At 48.3% G+C, this 8,259-nt stretch overlaps 1 pseudogene; it reads right to left on the reverse strand.

Moving 5' to 3' along the window:
• Positions 1 to 1,597: 1,597 nt before the first annotated feature.
• LOC136303311 (uncharacterized) lies at positions 1,598 to 3,140 on the reverse strand (annotated as a pseudogene).
• Between the last annotated feature and the right edge of the window lie 5,119 nt (positions 3,141 to 8,259).

The following is an 8,259-nucleotide window of genomic DNA, read 5'->3' on the forward strand; positions in this document are numbered from 1 at the left end:
GCACTAAGGCATTACATACGGTTCTTACAAAAGCTGTAACTGTGTTGGTATTGGGGTTAGAGGTAAAGTTGACCAATTTCCACCAGGATTGGAATTCCTTTTCAAAATCATTTGCATTGTCCCAAATTATTTTCCGAATTTCAGGAGGAAAAGTGCCTTCTTCTCCTTCCCTTATGATTGAGGCTACAACTGTCTGCATCCAAAGCTGTGTCTGGATGCAGCTAAGAGCCAAAGAAACATTCTTTTGTGTAGCACCAAGTGCATCAATTATCATTTTGTGATCCTTCACATCTACTTTTCCCAATTTGCTAATATGTTTGATAGCAACCACTGATGTGTCCCCAAAGCCAGTAAGGATAACTGCAATGCTTGTTCTAATTTGGTCAAATCCCTAGTTGTAACAGCCAATTTGTTCATTAATACTACTGAACCAATCCTGTTTAGAATTCCCAATTTAAGATATTTATCATGGTTTCCATGGCCTTCATGTCCCTCGGAGTTCTCCTGTAAAAAGTAAGCACAACAGAATCTGCCACCAGAAGGCAGAAAGTTAGAATGATGGACATTCTTCCCTGTGCATTTATTCCATACTCTTTCCCTAGAGCATCAAAGGTTAGCCATGGGTATTTCTTCAGAGGGGGTCTTAGCACTAGTGGTACCTCTCCCACCGTGGGGAGGTCCAGCAAAACAGGTTGTCCAGGGTAACGTGCTGGATCCTTGGAATCCCTTGGTCCCCGTAGTGAGGGAACTATGCTTGGAGCTGTTGGGCCAAAAGGAAAAGCATCAGTAAAGCGAGGATTTGCTGACTGTTTGGGGGAAAAGGGAGGGGTAAGAACTGAGGCAGGTTTGTCTTGGATGCTCCCCAAGTTTTCTGCTTCTTGTACTGCCAGTTTTTTCACAGCTCCTTCCGTTCTTGAGAAGACGTTACAATAATGATACAAGGATGTTCTAATAATGTTACAATCTGAGCACAGCACTTTCTTCCTGAGGCTGTCTGGGCCACCCCGTCAGCTGGGGGAGTCCCAGCAGTGGCTGACTTAAAAACTTGGAAAGGCCCTCTCCAAACAACTGGTGGTTGTTGTACAATCTTCTCTACTTCTAGGAGAGCTGGGCTAACCACAAAGAAGCCTTTTTCCCAGGCAATATACCTCTTTTCAGCATCTCTGAAACCACGGGAATAAAAACCAGCAGGCCATGTCGGACCCTCAGGACCCCACTGCCATATGTGTACTGACAACCGTGAGGAAGCAAATCCCCATTCTACCTGAAAAGGATCTGTTGGCTGGATAGGGCTTAGGGCCTGATGAGCTGTGGCTCCAAAAATCAACAATTGTACCGCTTCTTCCTGAGATGGGCTCCAGTCCCATTTTACTCCCTTTCTCAACAAATCATAAAGAGGCCTGGCAAAAATGGAAAAATCTGGAATGTCTTTTCCCCAAAACACTACTAATCCCAAGGCATGCTGTAGATCTTGCCTGGACTCAGGCACTTGAATTTGATCTGAGGAGGTTAGGGTGTCAGCTGGGGTACATGTCATACCTCCTTTCCACCAGATATCCCAAAATTTTACTTCTTGAGAAAGTTTTTGTATTTTCTCTCAGGGGATCTGCAAAGCAAGGCTTTCTAAGTGGGAAATTCTTTTCCGTTGATGAACACCCCCCACTTGCTGTGTCTCATTGTTTACAACTTGTGTAAGGGAATGTTGTGGCTTGTTGCCCAAGGCTTGTGGAAGAGGAGGTGCACTGGGTTGTTGGTTGGACGATTCCAACACAATAGGTTTGGGACAGGGCCAATTAGAAATTATTTTAGCCAATTTATCATCAGGCAATTGATCCGTTATTTCTGGCGGCACTCCCCTTTTCAGTCCTAGCGACCACAGTTGCTGCCGCTTGGAAATTTGTTTTCCCTTTGCTGATTTTTCATTAGGAGAGGCAATGTGCCTGACTCCTCTGGGTTTTTCTTGTTTGTCCTCGGGGTACTTCACTGGTCCATATTTTCTACTGTAACTTATTAACTCCTCTGCTACCTGACTCCATGTCCAAAGTTTAGAACTGCTGTTAGATTGTGTGCTAGGAGTTGTAAAAGGTGAGGAGTCAGTGGAGTCGGTGGAAGCAGTTTGATCTCTTGTCTGTCCAAGAAATCTTCCAAGTCTATCTAGCGGAGAGATAGATGCTATTGTTTTTTGAAGAAGAATTGCTGTTGGTTTAAAAGACTCTGGCAAACCTCGAATTAGAGGGGTCATAATCTCAGGTTTGACAGCCATTGAGCATTGGTGACTCACAGCCAGAGATTCATTTTCTTGCATGTATCATTTGCAAGCATGCAGCTTTGTCTATGTTTTCTAGGAGTCGGTCTGAGGTGCCGACTATTGCCAGAGGGTCGCCCCTCTCAAGGGGGTTTAACCCCCCTGCCCAGTAGGCTGCACGCTGTCTCAGGGACCATGGAGCATGCCTATTTCCTGCTGTTAAGAAAACTCCATGTCCCCAAGAGCCACTTGCTTCTTGTTCACTTCATTTAATTTGCTCGCCTCTTGTGAGGGAGACTCGACAAACATCCTCCGTCTCTGATTCACTAGGAAGGCGGGAGTACTCTTTCTTTAACTGAGCTAATTCAGTGGCTGTGTATGGTATTTCTTTGGGAGTTCTGTGGGGATCACCATCCTCTTCATTTATAGAATTGTATTCTGTTTGAATGAGAGGTCTCAAGTTGGAGCAACAGTGTTTCCCACAATTTTGCATGTGTACTAATTCCTTCTGAGGGTATATTTGTTTAATGCTGGATGCTTCCTTTCCTTCTGCTTCTGTGGGTGAATCTGCAGATTTGAAGGTTTTACTTTGCCCTTCTGCAAGGGAAATCTGCAGCAAATAATTCTGATTTCTTTCCTCTTCTAATTGTTTTTGCAAAGCTTCTACCAAATTTGGCAGGGATTCTAGGACTGCTTGTTCTTCACTTACCCGTAAAAAACGGGTTTCTATGGCTGCCGAAAGACAGGCCCCCAAAACTGAGCAAAGAAGGCTTTTATTTCTGCCCAGTTTCGATCTAGCATCATCTTGCAAAGAATATATTCTATCTACAATGTTTTCAAAGTGAAACCAATTATTCTGTGCCCACCTTGCTCCATCTGGAGAAGGTCTAGCACCATGTTTTGCATGCAAAGCATAAAATGCATTCTCATCTTTTTCATTCATTTTCTGAAGGGACCAAAACCACTCTCAGGGAGGTACGGTTCAAGTTACACCAAAGGCACAGCTAAAACTCTGTTTCCCTTTGCTTCCCTGGAATGGGCCAGGAGACCAAAACTGCCTGGGAGGTTCACCTTAGTTACAAATGGTTGTCTCCTCAACAACGCCAAGCAGCCCAAAACACACACACACACCAAAAACTCACCACGGTCCCATCTTTTGCACAATGAGACCTTGCTGTGAAATCCTGACGACAGGAAGTGCTATTCGCCTGGGTGCGTACGGTCTGCGGGAATTTTCCCTCGCCCCCCTTGCGTTCTAACAGCGCTCACCCAAGTGGCGTGCTAGGTGCGGCTGAGACGAGGCTCCTTCCCCTGTTACAAACTATGTAAAACCCGCAACTCCTCTGTCCATCCAGATCCTGTCCGTGATGCCAATTTAATGTCACGATCCGCTCCCACAAGCGGGCTTGGTGATGGTTCATTTTAGGGATTTCAGAGCACAAAAGACACGGCGGGGGACAAACTCAGTTTGCTCAATCACAAATGCACCTTGATTTTGTGCCAAAAAATGCCATAGTGGGGAGAGAAAAGAGAATAGTAAGAAAGACAGAAAAAGAGGGCAAGGGGATTATAGCTACCAGCATGGAGGGTCGAGTCCTCGCGGCTTTTGAAGATGCCTATAGACGCGAGTTTCTCCAGTGGGGAGATCACAAAGTCTCTGCTTAATTCAGGGGTTTTTATAGTCCTCTCCGAAGCGACAGGCAGTTGGCCAAACAGGTGGGGGAAATCATTGCAGTGTGTTCATTTAGAGAACTCAGAACAAGTCGGTCGTCAGCAGGTACGGTGTCGACCAGTACGAGTCAGCAGGTGCGGTCACTTCACCGTGACTTGCCCATTGTTTCTGCTCAGGTTCTGATGTTCCCATGTGGGTGCTGGGTTTTTCCATCAAACACACCTGCAGGCAGCACTTGGCCAACATCCCAGCTCAGCCAGGCCACAACTCCCGTCTTGAGATTTTCAAGTCCCTTCGAGGGGTTTCAGTCTCTGTCCTTGACCATGGTGGTGAGGCAGATGAGGGACCTTCAGACCGTCTCTTACAGTCTGGAAGCTCCAATCTGGTAAGACACTGCAGGGGGGTCAGGAAGGGGCATCCACCCAGCACCGCTCCGGGAATCCTGTGCCACTGACACTGATCCCACTTTGTTTCCCAAGGGAAGAGGGACAGGAATGGGTACAACATGGCAGCCAGTGAGTGCCAGTGGCGGATCCAGCTCTGGATCCCCTCTGTGTGGATCCCAGGATGGATGCTGGGATTAATCCTGGTGTGTGATCTGTGCTGGAATCTGATGGATCTTCTCTTTCTGCAGGAAAAGATGTGGGAACCAAGGGCCTGACCTTAGGTACGGAAGGGGATCAGCGTGGGATTCCAGAGGGAGATTGGGGCAGGATGGACGGACTTGGATCAGGGGGGGATTCCAATCAGAGCAGGGGTCCAGAGCAGGATCAGATGAAATTGTGGAGTGGGTTTGGCGCTGGATGCTGGAGGGGGATCAGTTGGGATGGATGGAGCAGGATTGGTGCAGGTTGGATGGAGCAGGATCAGTGGGCATGGATAGATGAGGCAGGTTTGGTGCAGGATGAATGGGGCAGGATTGGTGTGGAATGGATGGAGCAGGATCAGGCTTGGATTCTGGAGTGGGAACAGGTGGCATGGGTGGAGCAGGACTGGGACAGGGTGGATGAAGCAGGATCAGGTGGCATTTGGGAGCAGCTCCCGCTCTCCATGGGCTCCACAGCCCAGGTCCATTGTTGAAGAATGGTTAGCAGAGCAAGGCCACGGATCATTAGAGGCCTTATGGCCCGATACCAAGTGCTAGCAGCCTACGTGCTGCTAAGACAAGCTGTCCTTGGGACAGCAGTAAGCACGGTTACAGGCCAAAGATAAAAGAACTTGTGGTTAATAGAGCGTAGCAGTAAGCACGTCTCCAAAGTTTTCAGCATGCCAAGAGGAGGAACCTTCTCACCCTTGATATAGCAAACCAAGTATAGATGAGTAGTGGATGCTAACCAATTAAAATTTGACAAGTATGCTGAACGCTTCGGGCAAAAGTATAATAACGGATGTTATGAGCAATAAAGTTGAACAATGCTTTACCAATCATAATGATTGATTGCATTATTCCCTCTCCGAAATCCTCCGCAGTTGGTGACCCCCGACGTGATAGCGACTGGGACTGCTCTCGTGATACCCACCCGGAGGTAAGCGAGCGGCGAAGCTCCGAGAAGCAGCGCTCGGAAGGCAGAAGGGTTCCGTACGCGGGTGTATACCCCGCTCCGTGCCTAGGCTCACCTTACAGAAGGAAGTTTGCTAAACCGACACAGTGCCACCTCGCACAGGCTGCATGCGCGCGCACTGGTAAAAGGTACAGCTTTCCCTGACTGCTCCCCTTGAGATAGTTTGTTAGGGGTAGGCAATGGAGAAACAGGTGGCCTATGATTTGTTTAAATGCTTTTTACAAAAGCGGGGACTGCAGGAGGTAGATTTGAAAAAGGAACTTCCTGGCCTCCTAGAGTATGCTGAGGAAAAGGGTTTTTTCCGGGACCCTGAAAGCGTGTATCAGTTCGAGGAATGGCAAAAGGTGGGGGATTGCCTGTGGCAGGCTGTAACAGATAATGATAAGGCGGCAATAAAGTTAGCTCGACCGTGGCGCGCTGTGATTAATTGCCTGGAAAAATTTAAAGCAGAAAAATGTGTTGCCGTGGCAGCAGCCTTGCACTTAGAAAGGAAATCAGCTCCTGCAAAGGAGGGAATGATTACGTTTGGTGGGGAAAACCTGCCACAGCCGATCACTGTGAATGGGCTGACATTACCACCTAGCACCCCAGATGAGCCCTTGCCATCCGCCCCGCCGCATCCGAGCGATTCGGAGGAGGACTGCCACCCTCTGAGGAAACTACCTTAGAGGATGAGGCAGCCCGTTATCATGAGAATGAAAACAGTGCACGACAGGGTCGGGGCAAAATTAGGGGTAGTGTTGATTGGCAGGGCATTATGAGGGAAGCTTTGGAGAGCGGAGATTCACGTGCTGTAGCAACATTACAAGAAATACAGGAAGATAAACAAGCGTTTCCAGTGGCATACATGCCTAACGCTGCAGGAGGGATGGATGTAACAGTATCCCCTTTAGACTGGAAGCTATTAATGCAATTGCAGAACATGGTCAATGAATCTGGACTGCACAGTGAGCCTACCAAAAAAGTGCTAAATTATATTTGGGGAGCTGGACTGTTGCTCCAGGAAGACATGAAAAATCTTTTGAAAATGATTGTCTCAATCACAAATAATGCTTTGGCAGGCTCATTGGCAGGCATTGTGTCAAGAAGCAATTGATGTGCGGAGGGGGCCAGGTGGTCCTTTGCGGGGGGCCACACTAGAGCATTATATGGGAACAGGAAATTTTTCAACACCACAGGCTCAGGCAATGTTAGGTCCTGATCTCATTAGAGAGACTATGCGTTTAGCAAGGCTGGCATATGGAAAGGTTAGAACTCATAGTACTGCACCCTCTTCTATGAATGTGAAGCAGTGGAACCAAGAGTCATTTTCTGCATTTGTCGATCGTGTCTCAGCCACAATCGAAAGGGCTGGCGTTCCTTTACACATGCAAGGAGCACTTCTTCGGGAATGCGTCATGCAAAATTGTAATCCCCAAACAAAAGAAATTCTTGTTACTCTCCCGGGTGATTGGGGTGTAGTGCAGTATTTAGATCATATGAGTAGGATCCCTCAGGGAACGCAGGCTATGCTAGTTGAGGCTGTTAAGGACCTGACAGAAACTATCAAGGGGGGGCAGTCACAAGCTCAGGCTTTTGCTGCTGCCGCACTGCAACCATTCCGTGCAGGAAGGAGCCAAGGGTCCAATAATCCCAAGGCGCAATTAAAATGCTTCCCACGAGGAAAGCCTGGACATATGAGGAAGGAGAGCCGAGTGGGACAAGTCTGGTGCCAGGATTGTCAAGCGGACAACCACTCAACAGACGCCTGCCGAAAGAAGTCGGGAAACGGACGGCGGAGCGCGAGGAGCCGCGGCGCAACGACACCAACAGCAGCTCAAGTCTACCCAGCCTCCCCCTCCTCCCTGCCGGCAGCCTACGCCCCGCCACAAGGGGAAGCATCGGCTTGGACTTGGCAGCCGCAGTAGGTGTTGTGGTAAAGGACAATAAACCTACTAAAATCCCTACTGGAATTAAAGGACCTGTTAAAGTTAATGGACAGTCATTTGGGGCTTTGTTACTGGGACGGTCATCTGCAGCCCTGAAAGGACTAGTGATAATACCTGGAGTAATCGACTGGTAGTAGCTCCTGAAAAAATCCAGTGTACTGCTCCTTGGAGGTATTTAGGGTGGACAATAGCTGATGCTACCATCTCACCACAGAAGCTAGAGCTGCCAACTCAAATTGCCACTCTACATGATGCACAGCGCCTTCTTGTTGATCTCCAGTGGCTCCAGCCCGTGGTCGGCTTCTCCAATGACGATTTGGAAGCCCTTCGTCCACTGCTGAAAGGCACTGATCCTGCATCGCCAGTTGTGCTGTCTCAGCAACAGCATGAACTGCTGCAACAGTTAGCAGATACAAGAGCTAACCCAACTGTGTCACGGATGCTGCCCGATACTGCAGTGGATCTCAGGATTCTTGCTGGGCCGAACCATTTTTTATGGCAGCTCTCACCCAGCTGGATGCCAAGGACACGCCACTGGTGCTGGAGTGGCTTTTCACAACAATACAGCCCCATACCACGATTCAGAGCCGTGTTGCTAACCTTGCTGCCTTCATTAAAAAAGGCCGAATTCGGTGCCGACAGGTTACAGGGGCAGAACCGAACACAATCTATCTGCCACTTTGGAATGAGGACCTGATGTGGTATCTTTATCATTCCCCTGAATTACAGGACAGTCTTTTGGGAACAGCACAGGATGTGCAGTTAAGATTGCTCAAAAACCCTCTACTACAGTGGGTGCGCTCCAATGAATGGATAGAAAAACCACGTGTATCCCATAGACCTTTGGAAAAT

This window comes from Chamaea fasciata, unplaced genomic scaffold, assembly GCF_029207755.1.
Source record: "Chamaea fasciata isolate MVZ Bird 193981 ecotype frontalis unplaced genomic scaffold, bChaFas1.0.hap1 SCAF_32, whole genome shotgun sequence".
Lineage (NCBI taxonomy): Eukaryota > Metazoa > Chordata > Aves > Passeriformes > Sylviidae > Chamaea > Chamaea fasciata.